Raw genomic sequence first — 23,371 nt, 5'->3', positions numbered from 1 at the left:
AGAGGACTAGGGAGGAGTATAAAAATACTGGTCGAGCATGCCGGGGTGTAATCAGGAAGGCCAAAACACAATTGGTGTTGCAGCTAGCAAGGGATATGAAGGGTACCAAGAAGGGTTTCTATGGGTATGTTAGTAACAAGAAGGTGGTCAGGGAAAATGCGGGACCCTTACTGAATGGGGAAGGCAACCTAGTGACAGATAATGTGGAAAAAGCTGAAGTACTCAATGCTTTTTTTGCCTCGGTCTTCACAACAAGGTCAGCTCCCAGACTGCTGCACAGTATGGGGAGGAGGTGAGCAGCCCTCGGTGGTGAAAGAACAGGTTAAGGACTATTTAGAAAAGCTGGACATGCACAAGTCCATGGGGTCCAGATCTAATGCATCCAAGGGTGCTGAGGGAGTTGGCTGAGGTGATTGCAGAGCTATTGGCCATTATCTTTGAAAACTCGTGGCGATCGGGGGAGGTCCAGGACGACTGGAAAAAGGCAAATACAGTGCCCTTATTTTAAAAAGGGAAGGAGGAGAGTTCAGGGAACTACAGCCCGGTCAGCCTCATCTCAGTCCCTGGAAAAATCATGGAGAAAGTCCTCAAGGAATCCATTTTGAAGCTCTTGGAGGAGAGGAAGGTGATCAGGAACAGTCAACATGGATTCACCAAGGGCAAGTAATGCCTGACCAACCTGACTGCCTTCTATGATGAGATAACTGGCTCTGTGGATATGGGGAAAGAGGTGGATGTGATATACCTTGACTTTAGCAAAGCTTTTGATACTGCCTCCCACAGTATTCTTGCCAGCAAGTTAAAAAAGTATGGATTGGATGAATGGACTACAAGGTGGATAGAAAGCTGGCTAAATCGTCGGGCTCAACAGGTAGTGATCATCAATGGCTCACTGTCTATTTTGCAGCCGGTATCAAGCGAAGTGCCCCAGGGGTTGTTTTATTCAGCATCTTCATTAATGATCTGGATGATGGGATGGACTGCACCCTCAGCAAGTTTGCAAATGACACTAAACAGGGGGGAGAGGTAGATACGCTGGAGGGTAGGGATAGCATACAGAGTGACCTAGACAAATTAGAGGATTGGGCCAAAAGAAATCTGATGAGGTTCAACAAGGACAAGTGCAGAGTCCTGCACTTAGGACGGAAGAATCCCATGCATTGCTACAGACTAGGGACCGAATGGCTAGGCAGCAGTTCTGCAGAAAAGAATCTGGGGATTACAGTGGACAAGAAGCTGAATATGAGTGAACAATGTGCCCTTGTTGCCAAGAAGGCTAACGCATATTGGGCTGCATTAGTAGGAGCACTGCCAGCAGATTGAAGGAAGTGATTATTCCCCTTTATTCAGCATGGTGAGGCCACATCTGGAGTAGTGCATCCAGTTTTGCATTCCAAAAAGGATGGAGCTAGGCTGTTATCAGTGGTGGCAGATGACAAAACAAGGAGCAATGGTCTCAAGTTGCAGTAGGGGAGGTCTAGGTTGGATATTGGGAAACACTATTTCACTAGGAGGGTGGTGAAGCACTGGAATGGGTTACCTAGGGAGATGGTGGAATCTCCATCCTTAGAGGTTTTTAAGGCCTGGCTTGACAAAGCCCTGGCTGGGATGATTTAGTTGGGGTTGGTCCTGCTTTGAGCAGGGGGTTGGATTAGATGACCTCCTGAGGTCTCTTCCAACCCTAATCCTCTATGATTCAACAGAATGTTGTTCATTAAAAGTGTGAGGACAACCAGTGAAATAATAAATGTGTTAGTGACACCATGGGGAAACAAATGAGGGGATTGACAACACTGATTTTTGTTTGCATACGCACACAAGAAATATAGACGCTGTTCTTTGATAGTCTCTACCCCTATGTTCCCCTCCCCCCAGCATGACTCAGAGGATTAAATCTTGGCCTCACTGACATCAATGGAAGTTCTGCCATTGACTTCAAAGAGGTCAGAGGTGTTTTGATAGGCAACTAAGGTGGGAGTTTATTTGTTCTAAGGGTTCTCTTCCACTTCCCTAGACCTGCCACAAGAAGGTAGGCACTTTAGTAGCGGGAAGTGTACAACAGCAAGGAGAGGCACAGAGTTTTGGTAGTTTGGGGACAGAAATATGTAAAAGACAACACAGAAGGGTTAAAATTAGAGGAGAAGGGGGAAAAGAATGAGTGAAGAAGAATGAATCAACAGTTAGCTGAATTATTATATAGTATAATTAGAACTGGTCAGAAGATGGAATTTCCATTGTGTGGGAAGTTCTGACATTTCGAAATTTGAAATCCTATTAAATCAAGAAGTTACTTATTACTCAGTGACTCTAGCCATTATGAAGGGGTTTCAGAAAACATTATCTTTGTTTTAAATCAATTCAAATTAATACAGCAGAGTGTACTTAGAATTCAGTATTAAAAACTTAACACCCAAAAGGATTTACTTTCATCTTTGTGAAAGGAGGTAAAAACCTATAGTGGAAGATATGATGTTTAACTCAAAGGACTAAATATGATTAAGAGATACAAAAAGTCAACACAAAACTAAAGACGACCCTATTACATATCTGTCCTTAGAAAACTCTTTGAAACAGGGACAAGAAAAAGTGGCCTCAAGGAAAAAAATGTTTGGGACAAGTCTCTAGCACTGAAGAGTAACAGGCCATTATCTCTCAACCAATTTCTTTTCCAAACACACTAGCTTTCAATTGATAAACCAAGTCAAACACACCTATATCTTATCCTAAAAGGGGATTTCGATGGCAGGAAAGTTACAAACAATCTATGGCCCTAACCAAAGTCAATAACACTTTTTAAAACAAACACTCTGAAGGAATCTGGAACTCTAGAGTCTAAAGCTTTTTACTGCAGATGCTAAGCAAGAGTGATACAAAACCAGAACATTGTTTTATCTCTCTAAGCATGAGGACTATGGGACTGAAACAGCGGCAGCTGAATAAAAAGTGCATGCACTTAAACTTTCTGAAATAGTAATAATAATTAAATCTAACATTATCTCCTTTGACAGACTACAAACACCACATAGGTAATATCATACAGTCACATCATGCTCCAACTGAAGGAATAGTTTTTTTTTTTTTTTTTGTTCAAATAAAAGAGCCCTCAACAAAGCTACAGACTGAACCATCCACAGGACATGACCCAGACCTAATTATTTAAACCACTATCCAATAATATGAGAAAGGTATTATTCCAATGAACTTTAAGGAATGCAAGGGAAGTGATGATGAGATGTCTATCAGTAGAACCCCCGCTCCTCAAATCTTAAACAATCATACAAGTTGAAGAGAAGTCACATAACCCACCACCAATCCATCCACCCACTAGAATCTACTCATGGAAATAGGTTTGAACAAAACTTGTATCATATTAGCAGCTATGGGCCTAATATTAGGTGTCTTTATATTAATGCAGTGAATCTACATCATCTGAATCCCTCCCCTGCACAAGTTAAGAATTCAGGAAGTCAAATACTCTCTCCTCTCAAGAGAAAGAGAACACAGAAACTATTACAGACGCTCCCCCAACTTACGCAATCGTTCCGTTCCCAAAAGCCTTGCGTAACTCAAATTTTGCAAAAATCGGAAACGTATACCCGTACGTCATGCAAAAATTTCCGCAACTCGAAAATCCTATTCCTGGTTTATGGAACTTTTTCCATAAGTGCGAATTTGCGTAAATCGGGTCTTGCGTAACCCAGGGAGCGTCTGTATAAATATCTTCATGCAACAGATAATCTTTTGGATAATGCTCTAAAAAGGTATCTAGTTCGTGTTAACAGGACTATGTTAACTCAAACTAGGTATCATTCAGAGTGTGCAGCAGGGTCTACACGGGGCACTTATAGAGCATAATATGTTAGCGCTCTTTACAAATCACACTCCTGTAATGTGCTTTGAGGTGCTGTGTAGACAAGCTCTATGCCATTTTAGAGCATGCCAGCTCTTAGGTGAGCAGCATAGATACAGTGAACCGATTAACCTGCTGAGATTATCATTCCCCCTCCCCACCTCACCCCCCAAAAAAAGACCACCTCTGCTGGTACTCATCTCAGAGTTAATACAAAACATCCCATGTCAAATTAATTAATATGGTGAAATAAAAAGCAGAAAAAAAGTACAAACATTAGGGAAAAAATAAGAGAGGAGAGGTTGGTTTTACCAAATAAAGGCCTACTACTGGGCACGTTTGCTTAAATGTTAAGGGGGGAGAGGGGGGAGGATTGGGCTTATGCCCTCTTTCTGCTTCTTTAGTATTTCTAAAGACCTGAAACGGTTTTATATATTAGACATTTAGGTTCTGCCTACCCTGGAAGAATGTGACTGGAAAGGTAGTATACACGAGGGCATCACAAGCAGCATTTAGAGTTCTAATTCCTATTTTTAATAAAAGAAATCTTTGTTAAAGACTCAGTACTCTTGGCCATTCAGTTAAAGGTGGAAAGGGCTTACAACAAAAATACCTCCCACTCTGTTCCTCCAAAAAATCCAAGATATTCCCAAGTTAAAAACAAGCAGGCTAAAAACAAACAAAGAAAAATAACCAAACCAAAACACTACTACAAAAAGATGGCATAAGTCCAGTTTTATAAAAATCCTTTGCAGGTCACCCTTAAAGTGATTATTGTTCACAGTGAAGCCCCAAAACAGCCACTACACGCTGGAAGAAAACACGCCAAATATAAAAAGACAGACATTAGCCATGTCTAAATTAACAGAGACCCCAAACTTTCAATACATCTAGTACAGTGCATATACATTAGCACAGCTTTTTATATTTGGAATAAGACATTCAGTAAACTTAATTCTTTCCCCATCTTCTAAGCCTCCATAGAAGGAAATTTAGGTAACTGATCCTAAAAACATTTATGGACGTGCTTAACTTTACTCTTGAAGAATTCCAGGACATCCTTAGGGCTACTTAAGAAAATTTAAGCAGGTATCCTTTGAGCACTAGGGTCTTAGATTGTAACCTGAAATCAAAACTGGGTAGTTTTAAGAAATGGGAGACTAGAAAAGTCTTAAGAAGTTTTCCCAGCTCCAGAGAGGGTGGGGGGAGATGCTTGAGAAGTTATACATATATTAAATATAAATTTAAGAATTCTCATTCATTCTTTCAATATTTACAGATTAGACTAAATTCTAATTAGCTAAATTCTAATAGGGAGCTGGTATGTAAAAATCCCTTAGTTATAGAAATAATTTTTTTAATGAGTCTAACATCTACACATTTTTTAGAGACCCTTCATACAAGTGTACTTTGTACGTATATGTGTTTATTTTTCAGAGAGATCATCAAAGGGAGAATGGCAAAAATATAGCTACAATGCCTGACAACTTCCAAGAAACTACTGCAAGACACCTCATCAGTAGTATCTGATGCAGGAGGGAGGAGGAGGAGAGGAAAATACACACCTCTACAGAGGTATCTGCTGGCAAAATTATGGGGAGAAAGATAACCAATACTCCTATTTGATGCTAATAAAAAATGAGGTAACAGATTCAACCACCAACAAAATGCACACTATCCAAAGTTCCTTTAGTTTAACTTCAATTTGTTTAGACAAAATATTTATTTAATGTGAGAACCAGAATGCACTAGTAGTAAACAATTGGAAGAAAAGCACTTCCTACTTTCATGACTTGGTATCTCATCAGCTGGAAACAGGAGACACCAACCATATAACTACTAGACAGAAGAGACAGAGCACAAAGAAAAAGGAAAGAGTTTACTTAGTGAACTTGGAAGACTCAAATATAGCTGAGACTAATATATTCTGATTCAAAAGCCCCAATACAAATATTACTAAGCTAAATGATTGGCATGTTACAAATAAGATTTGCGTGATAGGTTACAAGTGAGATTGTCGAACGGGGAGGAGGGAGAAGATTCTGTACTTTGTATGGATGTGAGTGGGTGAAGGAATTGGCTGGAACTTTAAGTAAATAAATAAAGCTCCCCCTTAACAGAAGTATCATGAGACGACTTCTTCATTCTAAATATAACAGAATTAGAGCAAAGTCTCACAAAAAACAGAAGTGTCCCTATGTAATTCCTTATAGAAGCATGGCTGTTTATTCTCAGTTTATTGCTTTTTCTTTTGAAAACAAAACAGGGTTCATTGCAAAGCAACACCAAAAAGTGGATGACAGCAAGTGTCCTTAGCTTTGCTTCCCCTTTCTTCAGTTTAAAAAAACAACAAACATTTTTATTATGGCCACAACTGAATTGTGTTTTATTGAGAAGATAGAATCGTATTCTGCCCTTTTATGTACAGGGGACTATCAGACAGCCCTACCAATGTCGCCTCAGTGGTGGTCCTGCCTTTTCAGAGGCCAACACTTTATTGTCAAACAGCTGTGTACATCTGGGTAAGACAGTTTAATCAACTGGCACAACTAACATCTGTTTAACAATTGCTATAGAACAACTACTCAAGAAGTGCATAAGCAGCCATATTTTGGCAAGATTAGTACAAAATGTTTGTATAAAATAACCAATTTGAATGGATTAATTCCTAAAACTGCTAGTGCTGAGCCATATGCAAAATTAATGTGAATATGCTGTACTAAGAGCCATATGCCACACACTAGTAGACATGGATAGTGACATATGAGCTCCTCAAGGCCAAATTCGTCCATCCTAGTTTATTTTGTTTCTGAAGAAAGCACAAAAACCTTTTTTCACAATTAAAAAAAAATTACATCTGCATAGCACATGCTAGGGCTGTCATACAACCGACAGTGCAGCCCCAAAGCCTCCAAGTATCAGTTATTTTTCTTTATCCGCTTACTTTCTGAAAGATCTGGTTTACTGAGCAGTTGCTTTAAGATATACACCTTTACCCTGATATAACGCGATCCGATATAACACAAATTCGAATAGAACGTGGTAAAGCAGTGCTCCAGGGGAGCGGGGCTGCGCACTCCGGCAGATCAAAGCAAGTTCGATATAACGCGGTTTCACCTATAACGCGGTAAGATTTTTTGGCTCCCGAGGACAGCGTTATATCGAGGTAGAGGTGTATTGCTACAGGGCTGCAGACATATTTCAGATTCACTCAGGAATGATTTTCTTTAAGGACACATGCTGGCAGAAGCCCCCTATGAATTGATCCATAACAATATTCTGCTGTTCCGGAGAAAGAACTGTCAAGACACAAAAACCTAGATCAAAGTCCACATTTAAGAACATTACAACTGAGATCGCATAAATTTTGAACATGCAACTTAGCTTTTTAAAGAGTAATCAGTAACACAAAGTGAATTTCTTTAAAATTGGTTTGGTTTCTCCACATAGTAACTGGGTTCGCTATGTTTTAAACCATGAGACTGCTAAATTAAAGCGTGGGCACGCACACACACACACACACACACACACGCCCCGCTAGCTAGAATCTGCTAATGGATCGATCCATTAACACCACCTACAAGGTGTGCAATGTCACAGCACAGTAGCTATCAAAAACTGAAATACACAAAGACTCAAATACAGATATAGTTCACAGGGTGTACAAGGATACCATTTACGATGGCAAACTAGAAAAGAGTTAACCACATTGCAGTGTATACATAGAAAAGCTTAATTACAGTTAAATCTTGCAGCAGTTCAGCAAATCTCTCTCCGGGGTACAAACACACTCTTGACTCAGGTTTAGCAAATACAGCTCATGATATTTTCATATCTTGAATTATTCAACTGTAGAATAATTCACAGTAATCCCAGAACATTTTTAGTCTACCCTCCCACTCGAGCCCAATGAAAATGTTCTTCAGTGGGGCCTATTTGAATAATCATTGTGTGTTTTCCACATTATTTTTTCACTGGATATCCTGATGTTCTTTACATTTCTTGCATTTACAAGTAATCCCTCTCAACATACATACTGTATGTTGATAGCCTCAATGTTTAGAGGAGACTGTCAGTCTTTAAGACTCGTTAACACAGTCTTTAGGAGTGGCTTCCCTTCCACTGTACTAATCTCTTGGTCCCTGGAGTCTAACAATTACTGATACCAAGAATTACAGATATACATCATCAGAAGTTATATTCCTTCATTTGTACTAATTTATCATATTTCTCTACCTAAATTATCCTGCTTAACTACTGTCTCCGTTTTCACTCTGGAATTGGTGGTAAAGACTTGTTTCATTGTTGGACATTCCTAGAGAAAGGACCTAATCACCTTCCAGGAAGTCGAGTCAACGGAGAACAACAGCTGAATAATAAGAATAGGTTCATAGATTAAGGCCCAAAAGGGACCATTATGATTATCTAATCTGACCTCCAGGGTATAAAATTTCACTACGTGACTTGTACATCAAAACCCATATCCTGAGGTTGAGCTATATGAAAGAGAAATGAATTATATTAAAGAAATAGAATGAATTAAAGACTGCTGTATGTACCTTTAAGTAGAAATGAGAAATGCTGCAATCCAGGTGTCAGGAAAGCAGACATTAACTGTTAATGAACTGCTCCATTTAAGGGCGATTGGTGAAGCATTAGCCTTAGATCGATAAGAGTTAATAAGGAAGCAGGATATGCATATTGCGCCCCTGGCATATTTTACAATTTTGCTCTCTCTGTCCCTTTGTTTAGTTCACACCCTTTTATCTGTATAAATAAGACTGTTTGAATCTTGCATGGTGCTCATATTATCTGGGTGTTATTAGCAGAGCGCTGTGCTAATAAAACAGAGTGGTCTGACAAACTATGAGTCCTGAGTCTAACTTTGACAATTTGGAGGTCCCACCAAGATGGCAACTGTCTTCACTGGGGCCGTGTGATTCCTGACCATTTTTGTAGGATGACTGTGGCAGCTGGCACCTGGGCATTTGGCCCGAGCGGTGGTCCTCCTGAACGGAAGGGCGCACGACAACAGTGAAGTCTATGCCATCGAACCTGTTGGTTCCCACTCTGTTCTGGTAGGGATCCCGGGATCTGACATCAGGAATCTGGTCAGGTAATTATTTCTGTGTTTTGTCCGGACTGAGGACTGTCCTGTCTCTGTGTCTATCTATCCTCCTGTGGAGTGTTTGAGTCTGGGTGCCGTCTCCGTCCGGGGATCGGACGACCAAGGGGTTCCTGTCTCCGTGGTCTGAGTGAGTGAAATCTGCACAATCACAGCCGCATCGCACCTTGGGTAAAATCCTTGGTGTGAAAGCAAGGGTGATTGAGGCAGTAGCCGGTGGGCTCCTTTTGTGTGTTGCACCGGGCATCGCTCTGACGAACCCGAATTTCCTTCTTGTGTGATTGGTGTGTGTGTAAAGTCCTCCTGTAATGGTAACCAGACGTCTAAGTCGGGACAGTTCCCTAAAGGAACGCCGGCTCTGTATTTTCTGTATTTTAGGAAGGGTCCAGACTCCTGTAAATTTCTGGAAAAATGGTCTAGGCTAACTCAGGGAGATTCCAAAACTCAGTGGCCACTGTTAAAATCTTGGAACAAGGACTGAGTGGACATCTTAAAAGACAAGCTCGGCCAATTTAAAACTAAATTGGAAAAGGAGAGGTTAATTGTTTCATGCAGTGGTAGGAAGAGGCAAATTGTAGGTGGACAAAATCAAAACTCGCCTCTCTCAAATATTCAAATAAGAAGTTAAAAGCTTTATTAAAAGCCTCCTTTCCCACCACCAGACCGAGCTCTCGTCTTTACCCCGTTCTCCGAAAGAACAACAACAATCCCGGATCGATCCCAACCCCCTTCATACTCCCCCCTCATTGTAAAAAGGATAAAAGCCCCTTGTTCTGTTCCCCTTCATTGTCTGCCTCAGAAACTGATTCTTTAGTGTTCCACTACCAATTCAGCAAGGAGGGTGGACTCCTCAACTAGCCCCCACCCTTCCTGGTCCCTTTCCTTAAGCATTTCTTTCAAAATTGTGAAAAGACCACAATATAACTCACAAAAACGGTTCTTTGGAAAAAGCAGGATTGGGCCCAGACTAGCAGGCAAGCAACAGATAAAGAAACTGCAAAACAGGTTGGAAGCCCTAAGGGCATAGTGTCAGGAGTAAGTGCAAGCATGAACCCCTGGAACAATACTTAAAATGGTGAAATCTGAGTTGATAAAGGTGTCATTTTGGGAAATAAACAAGTGATTTAAGGAAAGAGTGAAAAGTTAACTCTACAGAGGCTGGAGAGAATTAAACAGTTAAACTTTGTGAAAATGTTTAAAAGGACCTTGTTAAAAGAATTCTTGGTTTCTTTGCAGCCACTCTAAAGGAAAAATGGGCTCTTTTCCAGAAGAATGTCTGTAAATAATCCAGGTAACGAGACTATCTAATTAAAATCATTTGACTATGAACAATTTAGTCAAATTTGCTAAAAGAACGTAAGGGGGGCGGGAGGATTCTATTTGAACTTAACTGCCCCAAATGTATAAAGGTAATGTAATCTATGTACAGCTATGTAAAAACAAAGCAGTGTAAAAGGGATGTTAAGGAAAAGAAAATGTGTATGTATCCGTCTGTCTGTGGGAATATGTGAGGTTTGTAAAACTCCTGTTTTGTAGGTTTAAGATAAATTGGTTTTGTTTTATTTATAATGCCACTAAAAATCCATTTGTCACTTTGGGTAGGTCTATACTTACCTCCGGGTCAGGCGGTAAGCAATCGATCTTCTGGGATCGATCCCAGAAGTGCTCGCCATCGACGCCGGTACTCCTGCTCTGCGAGAGGAGTACACGGAGTCGACGGGGGAGCCTGCCTGCCGCATCTGGACCCGCGGTAAGTTCGAACTAAGGTACTTCGACTTCAGCTACGTTATATTCACGTAGCTGAAGTTGCGTATCTTAGTTCGAAGTGGGGGGTTAGCGTGGACCAGGCATTTAATTCAAAGTTGCAAAACTGACAGACCCTTTTGCCAGACACAGGTAATCAGTGTTGGTTGGCTTTGGGATTTGGTAGTTAACCCTTAAAGGGTAACTTGATTCTTTACAAAATTTAAAATGTTTTCAAATAAAGACCAAGTCATTGCTGCAGCAGGGCAGTCAAAATCAGAAGAATAGGAAGAGATTCTGGATTCTTTGTGTTTGTTTGTTTTTGTAACAAAATAGCAAATAAAAGCTGTAGTAAAAGAATAAAGACAGTGCCCCTCTGAAGCAACAGCGGGGGTGAGGTGCACAAAACAAAAAGAAGAAATGTTAGAAACACTGAGCTTTAAAATGGCTCTGTGTAATCAGACTGTCACTTTGATAAAGGTACATAAAACTCTGTAAGAACAAAAGAAACAGATATGTCTTATGTAAAAATTAATATGGCTAATGTTTTAAAAGTATAGAAGGAATGTGCAGACATGTGCAGTGTATATTATAGAGGGGGGTAAGAGAAATGCAAACGAAACATGCTACTTAATTAAAATCCTATTAGGGCTCCAAAGGAGCCACAATAGACTGTGTTTTCTTTTTCAGATCTCTGTGTGTTTTGGAAGCAAGAGTTAAAAGTAATCAAAACTCTGGTAAAAGTTAATTGTGTTCCTTTTAGAACAGAGTCTCTGAGCTCTGCTGATGGCTTTGAATCCAAAAGCCAAGCCTGTGTTGATGCAAATTACCTAACTGGTAAAGGAAGGAAAGAACTGCCAACACAAAGAAGTTTTCTATTACGCGGACTAAATAAGAAGTGACACTGGCGATTAATAATGTTCGTGTCAAAAGGGGGATATGTAGGAGATGGATTTTATAATATATTATAAGAATTAATGTATGATTTGATTTCATCCTGCCAGCCACCCTTTTTGAATAGCAGAAAGGAATGACCGACCAGAACAATCCTTATGACTGATTATGGTCACCCTTTTGTTTTAGAATAAGTTATAATGTCTACTATGGTTTCCTATATGTATTACAAAGTAGGCACTCTAGTTATATATACACATTTCTTTGTTTTAAGGTTTAGTAAGTAAGAAACAGGATTCTCTATTGTGTCTATGTTAAGTAGATTAGAGGAACATTAAAGGCCTGGGTCTCAATGTAAATTGTCTTGGTTATTGATTGTAAAACTTAGCAAGGTTTAATTTGCAATGCCTTTTTGCTTGATATAAAATACTACTGTTTGTATTCTCAATCTGTGTGAATAAGGAATGTATGCATCAGGAAAAAATAAGGTGTGAAGGCCATGGTTATAGCCAGAGTCAAGGAAAAAGAAGTAAAGAGATTTAAAGGACATCAAAGAATCATCAGATACTGCTTGCTATCCAGACGGCTGTTAAACTGTCTGGCATCACAGCGTGAATACATGCTTCGCAGTGTAAGAAGGCACCACCCCCAGCAAACCAATCATCACCTCAGGACCACGCAGAGTCCATTTTGACTCCAGAAGACGACGTAGAGGAACAGCCTGCAATACCTTACCATCTACGCTCTCGTATGGGTTGCCAGAAGCAGACAACGACCTAAAGCAAGGCCCAAAAAGAAGCAGTAGTGAGCCTAGCGCCTGCTGCCTGGTGGATGTAAAACCATGACTACAGTTCCCTCACTTGAGGTTGTCAGAACCAGAAGGGCTTTGCCTCCAACATGCGCCTCTGGTGGAGCCTGTTCCTCGGCTGCTGGGGTCTTAAGGTCTGGGGAGAATTCTTTTATCCAGCAGCAAGTGTGGATAGCTCAGACCCTTAATATTTCTAATTGCTGGGTCTGCAGCCACATCCCAGCCCACTCTCAAGCTGGCGTTCCTGTCCTGGCAATCCCACTCAATTCCTCAGACCTCACTGGACGACCTCGTCTGTTTAACAAAACAAGGAACAGCAATGACACTTGGGAAACAGTGGGAATAAATGTATCTAAATGGATAAGTGTGGTGGAGGGAAAAGGTCATTGGTGTTGGGTGTGTAATGGGACAGGGCTGGATTGTGGCCAATGGTGTATGAGATTATTTGAATAAAACTAAAAAGTGGCGGGCTGGGTATGGTGATATGAATTTTTTCTTGACCTGAGGATCAAACAGAAAAAAAAAAATTCATGTTCCCCCTACAGTAACCTTAGTGAAAACAATACAATCTTTCAACACCATGCAAAAAGGCTCCTAAGGTTACAAACAGTAGTTAAAATAATGGCAAATAAAACTGAAGAAAGTTTAAGAGCCCTGGCCAAAAAAACAGGGGCGGTCCAACAGATGGCGCTCCAAAACCGTCAGGCATTGGACATAGTGCTGGCGGCCAAAGGAGGGACCTGTGCTCTCATTGGAAAAAGAAAAAAATATTGTGTGTATATACCTGACACCACCAATGAGGTAACAGATCGCACTAACCACTTAAAAACAAATCGCATATCTTCCCCATGAAGAGCAGAGTTCTTTATGGAAGTGGCTAAGTAATCTGTTCAATTTCTCTGGCATAGGAAACTGGTTGTTTCAGGGAGCCCTGACTATCCTGTTTGGAATCCGAATGATTTTTGTATGTTTTCAGCTAATCTCCTGTTGTATCCAGAATTGTGTAAGGTATGCTACCCAGGTGACTGCCCCAAAACAGAGTGCTAATATGATGATTTTAAATATCACTGATGAATGAGGAGATAAAGAACGATTAATATGTGGAACCCAGTCATTGTTGGTCTTTGCGTAAGCTTGACCAAAAGGAGGAATTGTGAAAGTGAAATGAATTATATTAAAGAAATAGAATGAATTAAAGAATGCTGTATGTACCTTTAAGTAGAAATGAGAAATGCTGCAATCCAGGTGTCAGGAAAGCAGACATTAACTGTTAATGAACTGCTCCATTTAAGGGCGATTGGTGAAGCATTAGCCTTAGATCGATAAGAGTTAATAAGGAAGCAGGATATGCATATTGTGCCCCAGGCAAATTTTACAATTTTGCTCTCTCTGTCCCTTTGTTTAGTTCGCACCCTTTTCTGTATAAATAAGACTGTTTGAATCTTGCATGGTGCTCATATTATCTGGGTGTTATTAGCAGAGCGCTGTGCTAATAAAACAGAGGGGTCTGACAAACTATGAGTCCCGAGTCTAACTTTGACAGCTAGATCTTATCTTATACAAGGACATCCTATCTTGATTTAAAGACTAAGTGATGGAGAATCTACCACATCCTTAGATAAATTGTTCTAATGGTTAATTGCTCTCATTGTTAAAAACATGCCCCTTATTTTTAATCTGAGTTTGTCTAGCTTCAGATTTCACCAATTTGAGCTTGGCATGCCTTTATTATCAAACTTAAATAACCGTCTATTATCAGAAGTTTTCTTCCCATGTAGGTAATTCTAGACCATGATGAAGTCACTTTTTAAACTTTTCATCATTAAAATAAATGGTATTGAGAACCTTTGGTCTCTCCATCCATGTAAAGCAGATTTTCCAGACTGACAAACATTCTTGCAGCTCTTTTCTGAACCTGTTCCAATTTGTCAACATCCTCTTACGAGTGCTGGCACCAAAACTAGTCACAGTACTCCAACACTGGTCTCTCTAGCACCATATGCAGGGATATTAACACCCCCTACTTCTACTGTATAAACGCAAGCTTATACTTCCAAGAATAACATTTGCTCTCTTAACCACTACACCACATTGAGAGCTCTTGTTCAGCTTGTTATTCACCATGACCCTGACATCCTTTTCTGAGTCACTGCTTTCCAAATTACAGACCCCCATCCTGTAAGTGTGACCTACAGTTTTGATTCCTAGATGTACAACCTTGCATTTTTAAAAAAGCATGTTGCCCAAGGGAGCCCAGTTTACCATGAGATCCAGATCACTCTGTAGAATCAACCAATTATTATTTACAGCTCCACTAGTTTGCTGGTAAAATTTACAGATTACACAATGAATTTGTGTTTTTCTCCAGTTCAGTGATCAACATATTGAATAGCACTGGGCCAAAAACAAACCTGGGGATCCTACTCATTGGGCAAAGGAACTGCAAAGATCCTCCGTAAAGTGTGCTAAGAGGAAACTGTGGCCACAGAGAGAGAAGAGAAAAAGAGGATGAACATCAAGCGTGATTACAGACACACAAGAGGACTGCTATTCCGAGAAGACTATGAATAGCACGGCTCAAGGAGCCTGACCCAGGAAGAGGTTTTTTCCGCATTATCCGAAGTATCAGCCAACTATTCTGCTGAACACACCAAAATAATTTCCTGTTCCAGAGCGTAAAGATAGGCTTAAGGTTACATTAATGAAATATTAAGTTCTGAGCTATTAAATACACAAATACCACTGAGTTCAAAAAGTCAAAGTTCCCATAGAAACTTTAATTTTACTTCCACTTTTTCCATGTATGCCTTACGATGAGTCTTTACCTCCCTTCATACCTTATAATTAATGTGGCCTACTATTCAGCAAATATTCCTGCCTTCTCCCTACATGGCATCTTTCCAGCCAGTGAAGACTTAGGATAGAGCTGTAGAAAACTGTATTTGCTGCCAAAGTTCCAACTGACCCTTACACCATTCTAACAGAGTCGCTTTCATTTAGCAAGGGAATGTGTGTACATTGTCCCAAGCTACCCATTTTGACTAAGCAGCTTTCATGGGCTGCTGCCTTAGATGTAAAAGCAGGTTCTAAAATGGAAGGAAGCATCTCAGAGACTTCAGACTCAAGTTTCCCTTTCCTTCTAGAAGCTCAAGGACTCCCCAGGTATTGGAAAATATAGCAATAGCCAATTGAGAGCGAAAACCTTAAACCTACAACTCTAGCAGCGGGGAGGACGGTTCTATTTGCAGCTTATTTACAGTACAAACTGAGAGAAAGACTAATATTTACATACCCCACCTCTATGACCCACAGTGAGGTTTCAGATGAATGAAAAAATATTATCTTAACACTGAAGTCTGGTGAAAGCAACTGGTGTAGAATGAAATGACAGGATTCCAACTTCACAGAGCATTCTTATGCTTTTTAAAAAGATTACACCATTGGGCCTTTATATGAAACATTGCACAGATGTTGATTCTAAATCAAATTTTTAAAAAAATCACTGCAAGAAATCAGAGAGCTGATTTATGCAAGGCATTCAGTTGATTAAAAAATGTAGCGCAGTAGGGATTTCAGATAGGTTGATAACATGAGATTATGTTTAAGAAAGTCTCAAACAAATAATTGCAAAATACTGATGCTTATATTTTAACTGCTGTAAAGCAAAAACTACCTAAGTCTGTTCTTTGCCAGAAGATCGACTGCTTAAACAAGTTGTGCCTAAATCCACAGAGCCACTAGCCCAATTAACACGATACACATGTTTTGGAACAGACTGCTGTTTAAAGCAGTATTGATGAAACAGCAGAACTTATTTCTGATCAGAGCTGCAACTTCAGGCAGAACCCAATAATTTATTGCAACAGGGAATTTGACTGAACACTCAAATATTGACTGTTTGGTTCACATACAAAGAAGCTAGATACAGAGTCATACTTTTATCTTTAGTCTAGGGCTGTCGATTAATCGCATTTAACTCACGTGATTAACTCAAAAAAATTAATCACGATTAAAAAAATTAATCGCTATTAATCGCAGTTTTAAATCATACTGTTAAACAATAGAATACTAATTGAAATGTATTAAATATTTTGGATGTTTTTCTACATTTTCATATACACCATTTACCCCGATACAACGCTGTCCTCGGGAGCCAAAAAAATCTTACCGCATTATATCCAAATTCGTGTTATAGCAGGTTGCGTTATATCGGGGTAGAGGTGTATATTGTATTCTGTGTTGTAACTGAAATCAAAGTGTATATTTTTTATTATAAATATTTGCACTGTAAAAATGATAAAATAGTATTTTTCAATTCACAGCAATACAGTATTTGTATGAGATCTCTTTGTCATGAAAGTGCAACTTACAAATGTAGATTTTTGTTTTGTTTTGTTATATAACTGCACTCAAAAAGAAAACAATGTAAAACTTCAAAGCCTACAAGTCCACTCAGGTCTACTTCTTATTCAGCCAATCGTTAAGACCAAACAAGTTTGTTAACATTTGCAGGAGAGAATGCTGCCCGATTCTTATTTACAATGTCACCAGAAAGTAAGAACAGGCATTTGCATGGCACTTTTGTAGCCGGCATTGCAAGGTATTTACGTGCCAGATATGCTAAACATTCGTATGCCCCTTCATGCTTCGGCCACCATTCCAGAGGACATGCTTCCATGCTGATGACACTCATTAAAAAAAATAATGTGTTAATTAAATTTGTGACTGAACTGCTTGGGGGAGAATTGTATGTCCCCTGCTCTGTTTTACCCGCATTCTGCCATATATTTCATGTTATAGCAGTCTCGGATGATGACTCAGCACATGTTGTTCATTTTAAGTACATTTTCACTGCAGATTTGACAAAATGCAAAGAAGATACCAATGTGAGATTTCTAAAGATAGCTACAGTTTAAGAATCTGAAATGCCTTCCAATATCTGAGAGGGACGAGGTGTGGAGCATGCTTTCAGAAGTCTTAAAAGAGCAACTCCAATGCAGAAACTCCAGAACCCGAACCACCAAAAAAGAAAATCAACCTTCTGCTGGTGGCATCTGATTCAGATGATGAAAATGAACATGCGTCGGTCCGCACTGCTCTGAATTGTTATTAAGCAGAACCCATCATCAGCATGTCCTCTGGAATGGTTGTTGAAGCATTAAGAGACATATGAATCTTTAGCGCATCTGGCATGTAAATATCTTGTGATGCTGGCTACGACAGTGCCATGAGAACGCCTGTCCTCGCTTTTAAGTAATATTGTAAACAAGAAGCGGGCAGCATTATCTCTTGGAAATGTAAACAAACTTGTTTGTCTGAGCAATTGGCTGGACAAGCAGTAGGACTGAGTGGACTTGCAGGCTCTACAATTTTACATTATTTTTGAATGCAGCTTTTTTTGTACATAATTCTACATTTGTAAGTTCAACTTTCACGATAAAGAGAATGCACTAAAATACTTGTATTAGGTGAACTGAAAAATACTATTTCTTTTGTTAATTTTACAGTGCAAATACTTGTAATCAAATATAAAGTGAGAATACGTTGTATTCTGTGTTGTAATTGAAATCAATATATTTGAAAATGTAGAAAACATCCAAAAATATTTAAATAAATAGTATTCTATTATTGTTTAACAGTGCAATTAATCTTTTTAATCGCTTGACAGCCCTACTTTAGACTAATGAAATCATAGTCTGTATAAGACACTTCAGTCAAGTCTGTGTTGTTCCTACTCATGCTTTAACCATAAACACTCAATGCCCTCTGGAATATTGATCCAATTCTTTGAAGAGAAGCCAGCAATACAAGAAGAGGAAATGTTCTTTTAATTAATATACTGAGTTTTTAAAGTTTGCTTTCCTTTGCAATAGTGTGAACATGTGCTTGGAAACAGATATTTTCTACTTCAAATTATCTTTTGGTCTGCTTTAGAGAAGGACAGACACCTGATGTTTCCACCCTTAAAGAGTGATCAGTAGCAGCAAAGATCCTGCTAACAAAACCTTCCTGGGCTAACTTGTTTCCATTCAAGTTGCTCAAGACAGGAGATCTGCTTCACTTATCTTGTCTGCTTTTAAATTTAGAAATTCTTACTTCTACTTAGGTTGCAAGTTTATCTTGAGATCAGTTCAGTTAGACTAGCATTAATTCAGAGGACACAAAAAAAACCACTCACTAGTTAGTAGTATGTTGGACAACAAGTAACTAGCAATGTGAACTTTGCCTTCTCAATCACCCACACAGATACTGACATTGTTAATTTTAGTTCGGGGGCAGGCACTTTACAAGACATCATTTCTTCTTTTAATCAATAGTCGTTCTGAAATCCCTCCCTCTAGTCAGTCAGTATAACAGAAATAACCTTGTTGTTACTGCTCTCATGTTACTACAGTTAAAAGACTTAGCAAATCAGTTAACATCAGCTGCCTCACAGATTAAGGATCCTTCCTGTTTTAGTTTTAATTTTCAGCATCTGGATTAAATAGTTTGCTTTTTAGGCACAGGCGCTGGCTTCCAACTTTCCCCAGGGGTGCGCTCGACACCCACTTAGCCCGAGGCCCTGCCCACAATCTACCCCTTCTCTCAAGTCCCCACTCCACCTCTTCCCACCCAGTTCCTCCCCTTCCTCTTAGTGTGCCCTATCCCTGCTCCTCCCTCCCAGCACCTCCTGCACACCGCAGATCAGCTGATCACGGTGGGCAGAGGGCGCTGGGTGGGAGGAGTTGACCTACGGGGCTGGTGGCAGGCAGGAGCCACTCGGGGGCGGGTGGGGGGAGAATTTGGCTGCCAGTGGGTGCTAAGCACCCGCTAATTTTTTTTCCATGGGTGAAACACCTTTCAAGCTTCTGAGATGAAATGCATTAAATGAGATACTAATCTTTAGGGTTGGCTCCAGTGTTTTTGCCGTCCCAAGCGGAAGGAAGGAAGGAATAAATAAAAGCAAGCAAGCAAGCCACGATCGGCACTCTACCGCCACCGCTTCATTCTTTGGCGGCAGGTCCTACCCTCCGGGAGGGACTGAGGGATCCGCCGCTGAATTGCTGCCGAACAGCCGGACGTGCCACCCCCTTTCCATGGGCTGCCCCAGGCACCTGCTTGCTGCGCTGGTGCCGGCCCTGCTAATCTTGATTCTAACATATTCACACTGAGTTATTCATATACGGGTAGTTTTATCAGCCTGTCAAGAACACCAAGAAGAGACTTCATTCTAGAAATTAAAGAGCAACCATTTGATTTTTGTTACCATTTCATTATGAATCATCTCTTGAAATAAGTGTTAACTACTTATGCTGAACAATCTGTTCCACCTTGTATTTAGCTGTGACTTTCTGAGTTGGGTTCCCAGACCTGAAGAAGAGCTCTGTGCAAGTGTGAAAGCTTCTCTCTCACCAACAGAGCTTGGTGCAATAAAAGATATTACCTCACCCACCTTATTTCTCTAATTTCCTGGGACCAACATGACTACACCACCACTGCATTCAGGGTGACTTCTTTAGTGTCTCCGGTACTATTCAACCTCTACACATATCCACATGGACCTGAGTGGCAACAATATGCAGATGACCCACAGCTCTGTCTACCCTTCATAACTAACATCACTATCACCACTAAGCTGTTCCCATGACTGACTGAGATCAGCTCATGGTGAAGAACAGCTGGCTGAAGCTGAACCAAAGCATGAAAGAGGTTGTGCCAATTAGTAGCGGAAGGCAATTGGAGGCGTCTGCAGCCACAGCATACTCTCCATTGCTTGAAGATGCACAACAACTGGTCAGTTGAGTTTAGGAGTACCCCGGGAGTCCTTATTGATGCTAAGCTTTCACATAGCAGCATCTGCAATCAATGTAGTCTACCATCTATGGCTGGCTAGGAGATTGTCTACCAGGGTGGGATGCAATCAAGTACCACACAACTTTGCCTTATGAGCGTAGTCCAGTCAGAGGGTGGCAATCTGCTCCCAGGGAATTCCAATTAGTCAAGAATGAAGTAGTGTGTCTCACAGAAACAGGAGCCCATCAGAGCCCTACAGTAAGCCCATCGGGCCTGTCCTCTGCTCTCTATACTAACTCCCTCTAGAATACAGGGTCAAATTCAAAGTCTCTGTTCTTATATTCAAAGCACTCAACAGTTTGGGTCCAGGATACCTAAAGATCACATAGAAGTTCTGGGATGAGGTCTGTGGTCAACAACTCTGCTCCTCAGGCACAAGGATGAAATTCACCTGTGCAGGACACAGAGCTTTCTCAGGGGCCAGTCCAAGACTGTTCAACCAACTCTTGCAGGTTCTCAGAACCACTACAAAACATCACCTTCCACTCCACACACAAGGCATGTTTCTATGACCTTGCTTTTGCTTTCATAACAGCATGTATATACTGTACTGTATAATATAAATAGATTTTAAAAATCCCCACACAATTTCCCCTGGGGAAGAGGAAGAGAGCCACACAAGGGGCCTAGCCACACTGTTTAATGTGCTTTCTAGAAGTCACTCAAATACAATGGTAAGCACTGCCGTATAAGAACTTGAATAGAACAGTTTCCTCTTTCAACTTACACACCCACCACCAATTCGTTTTCTTGTAATACCCCGCTTTATTTTCCACCATCCCCTTATGGGTAATACTTACTCTCCTACAATCAGTACCAATACTGGAAACTAAGGAAATTAGCACGGACTTGTACATCTATCCTGTAATGCTCCTACCATAGTCTGATCTATACTAGTCCTCCCTAGACAAGGGAATGGGCATCTGAGATCAGTACTAGGTATTTAAACACACACACAATCTTCAGAGATGTCACTGAAAGGACAGAATAGATGTGCCATGGCACTGAGGCATGAGAGGTAGCACCCACTATTTTTCAACCTTCATCTATCAGAAATTGGCTTGCATCACTGAATTTTAAAGCCACGTGAGCACATATAAAGTCCATTTTGGGCTTCCCTTTGCCACATTTCTTTAATACAGCAGTGACACTATCAAACTTCCCCCACTCTTGCGCATGGCAAAATTAAATATTTGGTATGAGGACCAGGTTCCTATTCATTGGGTATTGTACGCACATAGGAAGGCAGTCCTAAAGAGTTTACATTCTAAAAATTGGTCATGTTCCATCAGAAGAGTATGAATTACAAGCGAAAGCAAACAAGGTGAAATAAAGTACATTGCTACACCAATAGGTGCACACCATTTGAAGTAACAAAGGAAGTATTTAGCAGGGCAGTCACTTTCCATTTTTACAGGAGTGGGAAGGCAGTGTTTCAAATTGAACTGCCTCTTTTAAAAGTTACCAAGGAATTAGACCATAAAGAGCCAGGAGGCAAGAAAGCTGGTCAGCAAATATTGGTAGCAGTACAAATACAGAAGAATAAACCACCAAACAAAAAAAAAACAAAAAAAATCAAATCACACACCACACCCTAAAAATACAAACAAACCATAGTTCTTCCTCTTCCCCCAATGATTAATCACCAGACAAACCAAGAGGCTAGATCTGGCACGAACAGCTGGAGAGATTTCTTGCAGTTGATGGCAGCATGGTAGTTGGTGTCACAAGTGACCAGTCTCAGTAGTATTAAAAACCAACAAGTGAGTCTTGCAAGTTAACTCTTAATAGTCTTTTTTTGTTTTCCTTCTTTTAATATAAGAAAGTGATGATCAATACTGAGCACAGGCTGATGAGCTCTCTGGGCAGATAACAGCTGCAAGTGACTCTTCTCTAAGGTTACAACTAGACTATGACTTGTGGTAAAATGAAACACTGCTGTTAAGGTCAGATAAATAAGGCATAAGTTGGTTTCCCTTTTGGCTCTATTTTAAACAGTCCTTAATGAGTCTTGAAATATTGGCTGCAGCCTTGCAACATGGACATAAGTAGAGTGAAGGGAATAAGTCTCTATTTTTTATTTTTGGAGGCCAACACAAACCAGTAAAGTGGGGTAAAACCTTGGAGCCATTAATTTATGAAGACGCCCAAATAGATCCATGACAAAGTAAACCATTTAAAAAAAAAAACGCTATGTGATGACTCTGAATTGGGAGTCCTGACAGATATACAAATAATTTATTCTAACCTAATTTGTCTTTGAAGAGACAGCAACTGCTTCATTCAATCCCTGACAGTCATAAAATGTCAAGTTGTCAGTTCAAATAGAGTCTTCCTTATTGGTTGGTTTGAACGCTTTTAACCGACCATAGAAAGCAGGAAAAATTTGCAGCACTGCTCCTGAGAATTCTTTCATCAAGCAGCCTGAGCAGAACAGCCAGCAGACCTATGCCTCACCTGCCCCATTCCTAACCCTAGGCCAGGAGATCTTACCTGCCCCAACTGTGCTTTGGTCTAGTCAGCCCAGACACAAAGCCCACACATGGCTTAATTTCTCTATATGGAAGGATAGTGGATTTGGCAAGACAAGTTTAAGTAACTGTGAACCTTGGATAGCGTCCAAGTGAACAGCTATTATATAGCATAAGTCAGATATACATTTACATTCCAGTTTGAAGGCTATTACTGAACAACAAAATTAAAGAGTTCCCTTGTTCAAGGTGACCTACAGATTAAATTTCCCTTGTTCCTGCTATCAACATGCTTCACTGAGTCCTATAATGACAACTTTGAGGGTAGGCATTCATCGGCAGTTCTCACCAACCCAGACCTTTATTTCAGACACAATGATTCAGTGAAATGAAATAGCTGGGATTTCATTTTACTTATTAATTTTTTGACACGTCGCCACACATAATGGAGAACTCAAATGCTAAAGAGACATGTTAACAGCAAAATAAAAACAACTTACTATTTCAGCAGTGCCCTACATCATTATTTTTGGAAAAACTGTACAAGAGTGTGTTGGATGACTGCTGGACAGCATATAGTATGAAAGGCATGCTACCCATATTTGGTAGGAAAGTCAGTCCCAAAGCACAGGAACACTGATTACATT

The 23,371-nt window shown here is 40.2% G+C and overlaps 1 protein-coding gene across 1 annotated transcript in view; it reads right to left on the bottom strand.

Moving 5' to 3' along the window:
* The window catches only part of RAB20 (RAB20, member RAS oncogene family), a 43,623-nt gene that overhangs the window by 6,590 nt on the left and 13,662 nt on the right, over positions 1–23,371 (bottom strand). The gene's annotated exons all lie outside the window — the stretch shown is intronic.

The sequence above is a fragment of the Chrysemys picta genome, chromosome 1 (genome assembly GCF_011386835.1).
Source record: "Chrysemys picta bellii isolate R12L10 chromosome 1, ASM1138683v2, whole genome shotgun sequence".
Lineage (NCBI taxonomy): Eukaryota > Metazoa > Chordata > Testudines > Emydidae > Chrysemys > Chrysemys picta.
This window is presented reverse-complemented; position numbering and strand designations above follow the sequence as displayed.